Below are 15410 nucleotides of genomic sequence, written 5' to 3'. Positions count from 1 at the left end.
CTTCTCTTGTTGCGGAGCATGGGCTCTGGTGTGTGAACTTCAGTAGTTATGGTGCATGAGCTTAGTTGTTACAGAGCATGCTACAAATATTTTTCTCTTATTTTTGTTTCTAGGAATTTCTTGTTTATATGTTCTTGTAGAGTTTTTGTGGATTTCTTAGAATATTCTACAAGGACAATCTTGTCATCTGTAAATTAGAGGTTGCTTTTCCCCTTCCAGTCTGTATGATTTTATTATCTTTTTTTTGCCTTATTGTATTAGCTACAGTGAAATATAACTTATTATTAAACAAACATATTGAGAGGGGAAATCCTTGAATTGTTCCCAGTTTTAGGGAAAACAAAATAGACATGAATATAAAGTGAAGACTTTCTTGTCAGTTCAGTTCAGTCGCTCAGTCGTGTCCAGCTCTTTGCTACCCCATGAATCGCAGCATGCCAGGCCTCTATCCATCACCAACTCCCGAAGTCTACTCAAACCCATGTCCATCGAGTCGGTGATACCATCCAGCCATCTCATCCTCTGTTGTCCCCTTCCCCTCCTGCCCCCAATCCTTCCCCTCCTGCCCCCAATCCTTCCCAGCATTAGGGTCTTTTCCAATGAATCAGCTCTTCGCATGAGGTGGCCAAAGTATTGGAGTTTCAGCTTCAACATCAGTCCTTCCAATGAATACCCAGGGCTGATCTCCTTTAGGATGGACTGATTGGATCTTCTAGTATTAAACAAACATATTGAGAGGAGACTTCCTTGAATCCAGTTTTAGGGAAAACAAAATAGACGTGAATATAAAGTGAAGACTTTCTTCTAGATGCCTTTTATCAGGTTAAGGGAGATTCTTTACTGTTCCTAATTGAGAATTCTTATCTTGACAGCATGTTGATTTTGTCAAATCCTTTTTCTGCATCTATTGAGAGGGCCATATAATGTTTCTTTTTTTCAGTCTATTAATGCAATAAATTACATTTATTTTTGAATATTAAACCAACTGTACCTACCTATGATCTCACATGAAATTGGCTATAATTTATCCTTTTTATGACTCGCCAGACTCAATTCACTAATATTTTCTTAAGGCTTCTTTCAGCTATGCTCATCAGGGATGTCACATTTGACTCTTTTGCAACCCCATGGACTGAAGCCTGCCAAACTCTGCTGTCCATGGGATTTCCTAGGCAAGAATACTAGATAGGATGCCTTTTCCTTCTCCAGGGATCTTCACAACCCAGGGATAGAACCTGGGTCACCTGTTTTGCAGGTGGATTCTTTACCACCAGAGAAGCCCTAATATCAGGGTTATAAAGGCCTTATAAACTGAATTGAAATGTATTTTTTTCTTTTGCATTTACTGACTGAGTTATCTGAATTATTCATTTTTTTATAAATGCTTGTTAAAATTCACTAGTGAAGACTGTAGTTTTCTTTGTAGGAAGATTTTTAGCTATAAATTTAAATTGTCAATTATTTGTTTTCAAATTGAAAATAAAATTACTACTATTATGATACTGAAGAACAATGGTGGATATTTTCTTAAACAAAGCAGCACTTTGTTTTTAAAGTAAATTTAAAAGCTGTACTTGAATATTAATAGATTATAGCCATTACTTTCTTCTCTGTATCTTTCATTCTCTACAAGTATTAAAACTCACTTTTTTTTTCTAGGAATACTATTTTATTATTTTTTTTCCATTTATTTTTATTAGTTGGAGGCTAATTACTTTACAATATTGTAGTGGTTTCTGCCATACATTGACATGAATCAGCCATGGATTTACATGTGTTCCCCATCCTGCTCCCCCTTCCCACCTCCCTCTCCATCCCACCCCTATGGGTCTTCCCAGTGCACCAGCCCTGAGCACCTGTCTCATGCAGGAATACTATTTTAAATCACTGTTCATTCAATTCAGTTCACTTCAATTGCTCAGTCATGTCTGACTCTGCAACCCCAAGGACTGCTGCATGCCAGGCTTCCCTGTCCATCACCAACTCCCGGAGTGTACTCAAACTCATGTCCATTGAGTCGGTGATGCCATCCAACCATCTCATCCTCTGTCGTCCCCTTATCCTCCCACTTTCAATCTTTCCCAGCATCAGGGTCTTTTCAAATGAGTCAGTTCTTCACATCAGGTGGTCAAAATATTGGAGTTTCAGCTTCAGCATCAGTCCTTCCAATGAATATTCAGGACTGATTTCCTTTAGGATGTATTGTTTGGATCTCCTTGCAATCCAAGGGACTCTCAAGAGTCTTATCCAACACCACAGTTCAAAAGCATCAATTCTTTAGTGCTCAGCTTTCTTTATAGTCCAACTCTCACATCCATACATGACTACTGGAAAAACCAAACCTTTGACTAGACAGACAGTTGTTGGCAAAGTAATGTCTCTGCTTTTTAATGTGCTATCTAGGTTGGTCATAACTTTTCTTCCAAGGAGCAAGTGTCTTTTAATTTCATGGCTGCAGTCACCATCTGCAGTGACTTTGTGTGTATGTGTTAGTCGCTCAGTTGTGTCCGACTCCGTGACCCCAGGGATTGTAGTCCACCAGGCTCCTTTGTCCATGGGATTCTCCAGGCAAGAATACTGAAGTGGGTTGCCATTTCCTTCTCCAGCAGTGACTTTGGAGCCCCCCAAAAATAAAGTCTGTCACTGTTTCCATTGTTTCCCCTTGCATTTGCCATGAAGTGATGGAACTGGATGCCATGATCTTAGTTTTCTGACTGTTGAGTTTTAAGCCAACTTTTCACTCTCCTCTTTCACTTTCTTCAAGAGGCTCTTTAGTTCCTCTTTGCTTTCTGCCATAAGGGTGGTGTCATCTGCTATTGAGGTTATTGATATTTCTCCCTGCAATCTTGATTCCAGCTTGTGCTTCATCCAGCCCAGTGTTTCTCATGATGTACTCTGAATGTAAGTTAAATAAGCAGGGTGACAATATACAGCCTTGATGTACTCCTTTCCCGATTTGGAACCAGTCTGTTGTTCCAAGTCCAGTTCTAACTGTTGCCTCTTGACCTGTATACAGATTTCTCAGGAGGCAGATAAGGTGGTCTGGTATTCCCATCTTTTTCAGAATTTTCCACAGTTTGTTGTGATCCACACAGTCAAAGGCTTTGGCATAGTCAATAAAGCACAAATAGATGTTTTATGGAACTCTCTTACTTTTTCGATGATCCAATGAATATTGGCAATTTGATCTCTGGTTCTTCTGCCTTTTCTAAATCCAGCTTGCACATCTGGAAGTTCACCGTTCACATACTGTTGAAGCCTGGCTTGGAGAATTTTGAACATTACTTGGCTAGCGTGTGAGATGAGTGCAATTGTGCAGTAGTTTGAGCATTCTTTGTCATTCTCTTTCTTTGGGATTGAAATGTAAACTGACCTTTTCCAATCCTGTGGCCACTGCTGAGTTTTCCAAATTTGCTAGCATATTGAGTGCAGCACTTTCACAGCATCATCTTTCAGGATTTAAAATAGCTCAACTGGAATTCCATCAGCTCCACTAGCTTTGCTCATAGTAATGCCTCCTAAGGGCCACTCGATTTCACATTCCAGGGTGTCTGGTTCTAGGAGAGTGATCACACCATCGTGGTTATCTGGGTCATGAAGATCTTTTTTGCATACTTCTTCTGTGTATTCTTGCCACCTCTTCTTAATATCTTCTGCTTCTGTTAGGTCCAAACCATTTCTGTCCTTTATTGTGCCCATTTTGCATGAAATGTTCTCTTGGTGTCTCTAATTTTCTTAACGAGATCCCTAGTCTTTCCCATGGTGATCTCTAGTGTTTCTTCATAGTGGGCAGTTATTCCTGTAGCTACATGGATTACCTATTACTAAAATGATAATTCCAGTTTCCATTTACTTATAGTTGAATTTTCTATTCAGCTAACCGAGGAAATTGTGTCATTTAATTTGAACAGAGTATAGCTATGTAGTTGAAGTCTTCTTTCAATTTATGTATTGAATCCTGCTAAATGCTTTTGTGTGTTATCTTAAGAATTGTTATATCAGTCACATTCATTCTGTTCTCTCTGAGTGAGGTTTGGCCTTACTATTATCCTTTTTCTATTCTACTAAGAGGATTTTAGAACTGCTGTTTCTAAAGAGCAACTTGATGACAGAACGGTGTTTTCAATGTGGGCAAACAGACACACACAAACATTTATATTCATATTTATATATTTCAAGCAAGTACTTGCTTCCTGGAAACTACCATCCTAGCCATTGTTGCTTAGAGACCTTGGCAAAAGCAGCCTCTCTGAGTTGTTGCAGGTACATCGATAGAATGATACTGCTGCTGGTATAGCCTTACAAAAAACATCCTTAACATCATTGTTAAGACTAATCTGAGTTCTTCTTAGGCTTTATTTTTTCCCAGCTTTGGTAAGATATAATTGACGTATAACATCGTGCATGTTGAGAGTGTAAGGTAAACAGTATGTTAGTTTGATACACTTACATATTACAGGGTGTCACGTCATACCTGTTAGAATGGCTGTAATCAGAAACACAAGAGATAAATGATGGCGAGGATGTAGAGACATAGAAACTTTGATCACTGTTGGTGGGAATGTAAATTGTTACAACCACTATGGAAAACAATATGGAGGTTCTTCTTTGGCTTTAAAAGCTCGAGCTACAAAGGGAGAAGATACATGGCATACAATAGTTTTACCTAACCTTATACTCAGAGGAGCCAGTATTAAAAGAATATTTTTGGCTTGTATGTATTGTTGTTGTTGTAGTTCAGTTACTAAGTTGTGTCAGACTCTTTGTGACCCCATGAACTTCAGCACACCAGGCTTCCCTGTCCTTCACTATTTACTGGAGTTTGCTCAAACTCCTGTCCTTTGAGTCGGTGATGCCATCCAACCATCTCATCTTCTGTTGCCCCCTTCTCCTCCTCAAACTTTCCCAGCATCAGGGTCTTTTCCAATGAGTCAACTCTTTACATCAGGTGGTCAAAGTGTTCAGGCTTTAGCTTCAGCATCAGTCCTTTCAATGAATATTCATGGTTGATTTCCTTTAGGATTGCCTGGCTTGATCTCATTGCTGTGCAAGGCTCTCTGAAGTGTCTTCTCCAGCACCACAGTCCAAAAGCATCAGTTTTTTGTTGCTCAGCCTTCCGTATGGTTCAACTCTCACATCTGTACATGACTACTAGAAAAACAATATTTTTGACTGTATGGACCTTTGTTGGCAAAGTGATGTCTCTGCTTTTTAGTATGCGATCTAGCTTTCTCATAGCCTTTCTTCCAAAGAGTAAGCATCTTTTAATTTTGTGACTGCAGTCACCATCTGCAGTGATTTTGGAGGCCAAGAAAATAAAGTCTCTCACTGTTTCCATTGTTTCCCCATCTATTTTGCCATAAAGTGATAATCTTAGTTTTTTCAATGTTGAGTTTTAAGCCAGCTTATTCACGCTCCTCTTTCACCCTCATTAAGAGACTCTTTAGTTCCTTTTTGTTTTCTGCCATTAGAGTGGTATCATCTGCCTATCTGAGGTTGTTGATATTTCTCCTGGGTATCTTGATTCCAGCTTGTGAGCCATCCAGCCTGGCATTTTGCATAATGTGCTCTGTGTAGAAGTTAAATAAGCAGGGTGACAGTATACAGCCTTGACATACTCCTTTCCCAGTTTTGACCCAGTCCATTGTTCTGTGTCTGATTCTACTGTTGCTTCTTGTTCTGCACACAGGTTTCTCAGGAGACAGGTAAGGTGGTCTGGTATTCTCATCTCTTGAAGAATTTTCCATGGTTTTTTGTGATCCACCCAGTCAAAGGCTTCAGTGTAGTCAGTGAAGCAGATTCTTTGGTCATTTCCTTCCTTTTTCTGTGATCCAACAAATGTTGGCAATTCAGTATCTGATTCCTCTGCCTTTTATCCCATCCATGTACTAGCCAGGCCCAATCCTGCTTGGCTTCTGAGATCAGACAAGATTGAGCATGTTCAGGGTGGTATTACTATAGACTCCTCTGCCTTTTCTAAATCCAGCTTGTACATGTGGAAGTTCTCAGTTCACATACTGTTGAAGCTTAGCTTGAAGGATTTTGAGCATGACCTTGCTAGCATGTGAAATGATTGCAGTTCTATGGTAGTTTGAACATTCTTTGGCATTGCCCTTCTGTAGGACTAGAATGAAAACTGACCGTTTCTTGTTCTGTGGCCACTGCTGGGTTTTGTAAATTTACTGGCATTCTGAGTGTAGCACTTTAACAGCGTCATCTTTTAGGATTTAAAATAGCTCAGTTGTAATCCAGTCACCTCTGTTAGCTTTATTTGTAGTAATGTTTCCTAAGGTCCACTTGACATCACACTCCAGGATTCTGGCTCTAGGTGTGTGGCCACACCATCATGGTTATGTGGGTCATTAAGATCTTTTTTAATAGTTCTTCTGTGTATTCGTGCCACCTCTTTTTCATTTCTGCTGCTTTTGTTAGGTCCCTGCCATTTCTGTCCCTTATTATGCCCATCTTTGCATGAAATATTCCTTTGGTATCTCCAGCTTTCTTGGAGACATCTCTAGTCTTTCCCATTTTATTGTTTTCCTGTTTCTTTGCATTGTATGTATTAGCTTCTGCCTATAATTTTTGCTGCCATAAGTGAAAGTGAAAGTGAAGTCACTCAATCCTGTCTGACTGTGACCCCATGGACTGTACCTGCCAGGCTCCTCCATCCATGGGATTTTCCAGGCAAGATTTCTGGAGTGGGCTGCCATTTCCTTCTCCAATTTTTACTACCATATCTAGATTATTCTTATTAGATCTTCTTTTAGAACTGTATTCATTCCTAACTAATGCCATTTCCCCCTTTCTTCATCAGTTGTCCTGTGTATTTTTTCCTACCTTTTAATTCACTCCTTCTCATACAATACCTCTTCAGTAAGAAAAGTAAGGCAACTTGCTATTAGCTTCCTTAACTTGCTAACTTAATATAGTTTATCCTCACATTCACTTATTTTTTCTTTCCATTCAATGATATTTACTGCTCTCCACAGGATGTAATTATTGGTGTGTTTACTGGTGACCTCTATGTTAATATCTAAAAGAAAGTAAACTTCTGTACTGTGTGCAAAGACAGTAACCATGTTTTTAGAACTCAGATAAAATTAAATATAAATGAAATGCTCAGAACATTTTTGATGGTTACTACTTACATTTAAGTCTCATTTATTGAAGTATAATTTGTATAGAGTAAAATGAAATTATTTTATTGTAAATCTCATGGGTTTTTACCAACAAATATAGTGCTCTAGTCACCACTATAATTAATATACAGAACAGTTACAGCATCCCCAAATCCCCCCCTTATTCTTTGTCATCAACCCTTCCCCCCTACCTCCAAACTCAGAAAATCACTGTCTGTTTTCTGTCTCTATTGCTCGTCTTTGTAATAATGTCACGTAAATGGAATTATATGGTACTTAGCCTTTTGAGTTTGGCTTAATTTACTTAGCATAATTCATTTGATAGTCATCTGTGTTATTATGTGAGTCAGTAGTTCATTCCTTTTTATTGCTGACTGATATTTTATTGCCTAGACGTACTACAATTTGTAAACATTTTTACAATCAAAGTATAATTAAGGTTTGGGCTTCCAAGGTGGCACTAGTGGTAAAGAACCCACCTGCCAATGCAGGAGAGTTAAGAGATTCGGGTTCAACCCCTGGGTGGGAAGATCCCCTGGAAGAGGGCTTGGCATCCCAGTCCACCATTCTTGTCTAGAGAATCCCATGGACAGAGGAGCCTGGCAGGCTACAGTCCATAGGGTCACACAGAGTTGAGCATGACTGAAACAACTTAGTACGCTAGTGCACATAATTAACTTACAACACTGTGTTAGTTTCAGATATACAGCAAAGTGATTATGTTCCATATATATGTGTGTGTGTGTGTGTGTATTCTTTTTGAGGTTCTTTTCTATTATAGATTATCACAAGGCTTTGAATATAGTTCTCTGTGCTATAAAATGAGTCCTTCTTATTTATCTATTTTATGCATAGTAGTATGTATATATTTTAATTCCAAACCACTAATTTATCTCCCCCCATCTGCACCCCCAACTCTGATAACCATAGTTTGTTTTCTATGTTGTTAAGTCTGTTTCTATTTTGTAAATAATTTCATTTATATAATAATTTTTTTAGATTCCACACTTAAGTGGTAACCTACGATATTTGTCTTTGTCTGATTTCACTTAGTATGATTATCTCTGTTGCTTCAAAGGCATTATTTCATTACTTTTATGACTAATATTCTGTTATGTATGTATGTACCATATCTTCTTTATCCACTCATCTCTTGATGGACACTTAAGTTGTTTCCATGTCTTGGATGTTGTAAATAGTGCTACTGTGAAAATTGGGGTGCATGTATCTTTTCAAATTAAAGTTTTGTCTGGATATGTGCCCAGGAGTGAGTTTGCTGGATCATGTGGTAACTCTGTGTTTAGTTTTTTAAGGAACATCCATACGTTCTCCATAGTGGCACACCACTTTACATCCCCATCAACAATGTAGGAGTGTTCCTTTTTCTCCACACCCTCTCCAGCATTTATTATTTTTTACTACAACTTTTTTTAAAGAAAGTTCATTAACTGAAGGATATTGGGTTGAGTGGACTGGTGGTTATATGGTAAATGTTTGTGTAACTTAATAAGAAAATGTCAGGTTGCTTTCTAAAGCAACTGTATCATATTGCATCCCCACCAGCAACATATGAAAATAATAATTGTTCTGCATCCTCATCAGCAATTGGTATTATCAGATTTTTAAAAATTTAAGCCATTCTAATATGTATAGTGATATCACGCTGAGGTTTTAATTTAAATTTTCCTAATGACTTATGATATTGAACATTTTTTGTTTATCTGGTTATTTGCCAGCTCAAGATTTGGTGTACATTACCATGCTGAATAATTGGTAATGATCTGATCTGTATCTGATCTGATCTGTATCTGATCTGATCTGTAGCTCTGATCTCAGAGATACAGCTATTCGGGCCATGATACTTGTTATATACCTATGTGTTGAAATTCATCAAAGGTCAGTGAATGTGGATCCAACCTCAGCTAGTTAAGTTCAGTTTAGTTCAGTTGCTCAGTCGTGTCCAACTCTGTGACCCCATGGACTACAGCATGCCAGTCCTCCCTGTCCATCACCAACTCCCAAAACTTACTCAAACTCATGTCCATTGAGTCAGTGATGCCATCCAACCATCTCATCCTCTGGCGTCCCCTTCTCCTCCTGCCTTCAATCTTGCCCAGCATCAGGGGCTTTTCCAATGAGTCAGTTCTTCACATCAGGTGGCCAAAGTATTGGAGTTTCAGCTTCAGTATCAGTCCTTCCAATGAATATTCAGGACTGATTTCCTTTAGAATGGACAGGTTGGAGTCCCTCGCTGTCCAAGGGACTCTCAAGAGTCTTCTCCAACACCACAGTTAAGAAGCATCAATTCTTCAGCGCTCAGCTTTCTTTATAGTCCAACTCTCACATCCATACATAATTATGGGAAAAACCAAACCTTTGGCTGGATGGACCTTTGTTGGCAAAGTAATGTCTCTGCTTTTTAATATGCTATCTAGGTAAGTCATAACTTTTCTTCCAAGGAGCAAGCATCTTTTAATTTCATGGCTGCAGTCACCATCTGCAGTGATTTTGGAGCCCCCAAAAATGAAGTCTCTCACTGTTTCCATTGTTTCCACATCTATTTGCCATAAGGTGATGGGACCTACTTATCGTTACATCATGATTTCTAAATCTGTGAGAACTGTGCTCGTAAAAGATTGTGCATTACTCCTTTTGTTCAGTATTCAACCTATATGTACAGTACCTGGAATATAGCAGATGTTCAGAAATTGTATTTTGAATGGATTAAGGAATGAATGAGGCTTTTAAGTCATTCCCAGATCACTAGAAAGTTCTCCCTCCATTTTTTGGGTCTAGTTATAGGCAATATTATGTAGCTTACTATGCTACAATTTTTAAGCACTCCTGAATTTCCTAAAAACTCATTCTTGAGATTGTCTTTCTTGCTTTCATTATATGAAGTACAGGCTTCACAATAGGTCAGCACTTCGTGTACTGCCTTCTCCAAGACTCTCAAAAACCTCTCTTTTTATATCAGAACAGAATCTATGGAAATTCCTTTGTTGCATTTGCATTGGAAGCCTGTCTTAACAACCAGTGTTTCTCTCCCTATAATTCAGACTCTAGTACACAAGTTCTTCTCACCCAGGCCTATGAACAATGATCTATCCACCCAAGTTAGTACTATTAAGTTAAATTTATGCAGGTAGGTTTTCATCGTATTTCCCATTTGGAGCTGCATTCTTCTTCCATAGCCTGCATATGAACAACAGCTTTAGTTATAAATGTTTCCCAGTGAACCAGCACTGCAGATGATAGAAATGAAATTTATTGTATTTCTTACAAAGCTCCGACATGAATCGCACCAGTCACCATGACACTCAGCTCAGAAACCTCACTTGCCTTTGGGACTGGTGTTTTATCACTTCAAAGAGAACTGGCTAAACTTAAAAGTCCTCTAATCAGGTTACGTTTTTAAGAGGATGGGCAGAGTATTATCAAGAGTTCGAGGAGCAGAGGGACCAGTTCACTCAGTAGAATATAGGAATTGTCATGTTCTACCTTGAATAATAGGAGCAATAATCAACACTGTTTTTAGAAAGGAAAAGGGGGCAGCAGAAAGCATGTTCTGTATTTAAAATGCCTTTCAAATCTATCTTCTTTTTGATACGTCACCTTTTTCTTCCTAATGGCATATGATAATCTTGTTCATGTCAAATGAATTATTTGAATTAGAAATTTTATTTCATATATATCACAGTTGCTCACAGATAAAATGAAAGTGCCAGTGTTCTGGTCTGTTGAATATTAATTCTGTCTTTCTCTTTAACACACACACACACACACTCCCTCACTAATTCACACCCACATACACTACATTGCTTGTCATTTGTAATATTTGCATGATAGTCTACCTTGGAAAGCATTTCCATCAGCCTGTTACATCTCGTTTTGTCCCCACTGCCTATCAGTAGGTCATTCTTGTACCCATTTTCAACCAAGGAAGCAGATGTCCAGAGAGATTCAGTGACTCGAACACACAAAATTTTACTTTTGAACTTGATCCTCTTCTCCTGCACTTGTGGGGATAATAATATCATCTATAACAAGTGCTTATTTTGAGAACTGCCTAAGACAGCACACATGGGAAACTGAGTGCGAGGTCTGGTACCTACTCGAAGCTAAGAAGACAGTAACCCAACCTACAAGTGTCCTGAAGGAGAAGTATACCAGACCAGATGCCTTTGTTTGCCCTTTGCCCCGGTCTAGTGCAGTAGATCTATATCCTTGGACACATTTCTCAAAAGATTGTCTTAGCCTTAAAATGATACCACGTTCCAAAATGATATGCATATTGTACTTTACCACAGGATTTGTGTGTCAATAAGCTTGCCTGGAGAATCCCAGAGACTGGGGAGCCTGGTGGGCTGCAGTCTATGGGGTCACACAGAGTCAGACACGGCTGAAGCGACTTAGCAGCAGCAGTAAGCTCCACAAAAAGACAAGTTGCCTACCTCCAGTTCCTAGCATAGAAATCTGTATTAAGAGTATAAAACTGTGCAGACTTTAATAAAACTCATAGTATTTTTTGATTATCATGCCTCAGCTTAAAATTCTGACATTTGAAGTTTATACTTCATTTGTGTCAGAGAATGGTTCATAATACCTGTCTTAAGCCTGGTTACTCAAGAAGCAGACTCTGAAATAGAGGCAAGCGTGTGGGAAGCTTATTGGATAGGTTCCCTGGGATCAACATCTGTGAGGCTGTTGGAAAGCAGAGTTGATAAAGGAGAGGATGCTGCAGCTGCAACAGAACCTCAGCCAGAAGCCGGGGCGCCCATTCAGTTGACCAACCTAGGCCTTTGCATGGCCTCAGCAATCAGTTGTCACCTGCAGGCCTTCTCTGATGAAAGGCAGGGCCTGGGGTGCAGCTCAGCTGAAACCCATCAGCCACCAACACCCCAGCAACTGAGAATGAGAACTGAGGGCAGGCCTGAAGAGGGTGTCTGTGCAACACACCACAGCACCCCTCGCAAAACAGCACCCGCTACAATTGCCTCTCTGTCCCTCTCCTGTGTGCATCTGTGTTCCTGATGCTTTTGTTATTATTGGAGTACAGTTTCTTAACAATGCTGTGTTAGTTTCTACTGGATACCAAAATGAATCAGCTGTATATGGCAGGCATAATGATTCCTATTGAATGCTTTTCTTTTGGATTTGTCATTGTGATTCTAGTATCATTTCTTTTGTCTCTACCTTTAAAGATACTAGGATTAGGAGTTTTAAAAAAACTTAGCTGGACCAGTTTCCATTATGGTAACAATTTGGGTGAGGCCAAGGATCCTGGCAGGAAACAAATGGCACACTCAAGTGGGCTTAACCAAGAAGGGATTAATGAAGGGACTGTTTAGAAATGTGTGGGCAAAGTTAACGGAAACTAACAATGAGTGATGACACCCTCATTTGGGCAACAGTGGAAATCTGTCATAGCCCCTAAGCTTGAAGGGCAAGGAGAGGGAGAGATCAAGGAAAGTGGAGAGAGTAAAGTCTGACAAGAGCCAGGCCCTTTGGAGGAGAAACTCAACCACTAACAATCTAGAAGGAGAGGTCAGTAAATGCCTTAACCTTACTCTTCTGCCATCCTTTGATCACCTCCGGATGACACCCATCAGCTGAACACAGAATACAGTGGGTGAGGGAACCTGTGGATGAAGTCTGGGTAGGTCAGCCTCCTGGGTACATAGAAGGATAGAGGAGATCTGGAGCAGCAAGTCAAAGGTCTTCCTTTATGGCCTTGTGCCATTTCCCATGCTCTTCAAGTTTTCAACATCCATGGCAAGTTCTGAAGCCTTTTTCTATGTCAACTCTCGTACGTGTCATCCTCAATTGCTTCCATTCTTGAATCCTACAAACCCTTTTCCACCTAGTAAGCAGAATGTTATTTTTAAAGCACATTTCTTTTCCTGCTGCATACTTGCTGAGTGTGTCTATCCACCACTCTTAAAACCAAAGGCCAGTCATTTAGCGTTACCCACAAGATTCTTGATCTGATCATGTGTACACCTGCCCCAGCCTCATGCTGTGCCAGCCATCCCCTTGTGCACATCTGTCAGATCCTTGAATAATCCATCCCCTCTTCACCTCACCCCATCCTGTTCCCTCTCCCTAGACCACACTGGCCTTGTTAACCTCTCCTGATCTTTATATCTCAGTTTGAAGATCTACATCTCCTGAAAGACTTCTCTGATCCTTCCTCTTCTACTCCAGAATACTGCAGAATCCCATGGCAAATGCCTCCATAGCACTCTGCATTGTTCCTCCTAGCACTTTTCTAAATTGTCAATTTTATAGAACTCTTTACTGTCCATTTCGCTTAGACTGTACATTCTTGGAGGGCAGAATCTAGCACAGTATCATCTGGCATGTAGTAGGAATTCAAGAAGTATTTGTTGAATTGATCCATGAATGAATATCTGAATGAATGAGTGAATTGGACTGTATGGGAAATGTAACAAAGTATATACCTCATACCTGCTTAAAGGGATAGATATTTTAAAAAAAAGTCACTGCAAATCACAGGCTTGGTACTTCCAAGAAGTGGCATGAGTCTAATGTTGCTGGAACTTTCTGTGTTTTAACTGAACTTAACTGTTACCTTGATCTAATGTAAAATCTCGCAATTTTCAAATGTTGATCATGCATTCCAACTTGTTTGAAAATACTGTGCAGTCCAACAGAAATACTGTGTTTTAATTCTTGGTATATTCAGCTTCAAAGAAGGTAAAATTTTACATCAGAGTTTCTTTGTTTAGCATGTAACCCAAGATGTTTTATTCTAATGATATTATTAATGTCTGAGTTTAACTTATATTTATTTGTAATTAATTAATGGTCTACCTTAGCTTTCACTTAATCATTAAGTGAAGGGAACAATTTAAAGGAACAATTAAGTAGAATACAAGATCTATTTGAGCAAGATCTATTCCTACTAAAAATATGAATTTGTAAACATTGACTTATCTTTCTTTTTCAATGATTAGCTACAGAAAATGCACTAATTAAAATGAGTAGTGTCATTTTTCTAATGGCAAGTGATTTCTTAATGAACATAAAATTTTACTTGAAGACAGCTTACACCAAGAGAAAACATGTTTCTGTGGAATTCCTTATTTATTTCTAGCTCTGTTTCTATTTTGGCCACTCAGTACGCAGTTACTAAAAAGTGCTGCATAGCACAAGCGCTGAAGACAAGAAATGGAAGGGAAAATTGAGAGAAGAATATACCATGGAACAGATAAGGCTACCATGGAAACTCTCTCAACAGTATACAGTATACTTTCAGAAACATTGCACATATTTTCAATACCCTCCTGAAAAGGGATAGATTTGAGCTCTTTACTCAATCCATTGTGTTTTCTGTTAGGAATGAGAGTATTCTCACCACACGAAACCACATTTTTCTGAAGCGAAGTGCAGAACTTAGGCCTCTTTTTGCCTTTGTGTTTTCAAAAGCTGCATATTATTTCCCCCCATTCTGCTGCTACTTAGAATGAAGAAATGTATTTCAACTGGTAACGTCAAATGCTATAGACCTCAAATGTCTTTCATCCAGGAATAGGTGTCCTGGCGTCTTTCAAGCTTTTCCCCTTGGAAAGGCTGTGTGGCTTGTCACCAGTGGTGTTTTCCAAGGGAAGAGGTATGCTGTGTAAGAAGATCACAGATCCCAAGGAATATGTTTTCCAGCCATCTTGCTAGTACAGGCTGTAAACCTGAAACTACCTAATAATTAGGTTGTCTCTGAACTGAAGATATCCTGACTGTACTACATGTCATCTTGAGGAATTACTTACAAAACTTCATTCCTTTCTGCAAATGGTAAGTTTCACCATGAAGCTGAAAGTGAACTGTCTTTACAAACCTGGAAGCAAATATTGAGGGGAAATTATTTTATTTTCCCTTTCATATGAACTGTCATTACAAAGAAGATTTTTGTATACATATTCCCCTGTAGCTCAGACTGTAAAGAATCTGCCTGCAATGCAGGAGACCTGGATTCTATCACCTGGTAGGGAAGATCTCCTGGAGAAGGGAATGGCAACTCACTCCAGTTTTCTTGCTTGGAGAATTCCCATGGACAGAGGAGCCCAGCAGGCTACACTCCATGGGGTCGCAAAGAGTTGGACATGAGTGAGTGACTAAGCACAGCACAACACATAATAGTTTCAGAGGCTCCTTCACGTTGTAATTTACAGTCTTAAACCCTTTGGTGTTTGTCACTTGATGTAGATTCCCACTTGGTGAGATGAAAAAAGAATTCCTAGCATAAAACCT

Source organism: Cervus canadensis, chromosome 22, assembly GCF_019320065.1.
Source record: "Cervus canadensis isolate Bull #8, Minnesota chromosome 22, ASM1932006v1, whole genome shotgun sequence".
NCBI lineage: Eukaryota > Metazoa > Chordata > Mammalia > Artiodactyla > Cervidae > Cervus > Cervus canadensis.
The sequence above is the reverse complement of the archived record's forward strand: the minus strand, read 5'-3'. Positions refer to the sequence as shown.